Here is a 684-nt window from a genome sequence, read left to right on the forward strand (position 1 = left end):
AGTCTCTGTCTTCTGCTCTGTCTCTGTCTCTCTCCCTCTGCTCAGGTGTCTGCTGAGGTTTAAGTTGAAGGGGGAAGGATTTGTAACTTTTCCACTATGACAGATTCCTTTTCTGCTTCTCCGCCTACTTTTCAAACAATTAGAGGAAGAAAAAATGCAGGAGTGGAGAGAGCGAGAGAGAAAGTGAAATATAGATAAAGCCACAGTGAGCAATGTGTGGCAAGAGAGGAAAGAACGCTTCATTACGTTGATTCAGCTTTGATATCATGTAGGAAGGCAATGTCCTTCTGTAAGTGCCTGTGGCATGCCTTCTGATCATTCTGCATGGGGAAAGTGGCAGGGGAGCCAGCAGGAAAGACACACAGAGCACTAATACAAGGGGGAAGGAATTAATTACACTTTAAGAAAAATAGGATCTACAGTATTTTAACATTTAACAATAGTAGAAAAGTAAAAAAAAAACAGAAATTTTGTTGTCAATGCAGTATTATTCTCACCAGAATTACACCATAATAGCAGATATAGTTGTATGTGGTTTGCAAATACCAGTGCTAATAGTGTAAGTTGCACACAAGTTTGTGAATGGCATCACTTCCAGCACAATGATGCACAACTACCAGAAATGTCAATAGCCTGATATTCTTTAGTTGGGTGTCGGAACAGCAAGTACCATCCTTAAAGCAG

This window comes from Xenopus tropicalis, chromosome 5, assembly GCF_000004195.4.
Source record: "Xenopus tropicalis strain Nigerian chromosome 5, UCB_Xtro_10.0, whole genome shotgun sequence".
Taxonomy (NCBI): domain Eukaryota; kingdom Metazoa; phylum Chordata; class Amphibia; order Anura; family Pipidae; genus Xenopus; species Xenopus tropicalis.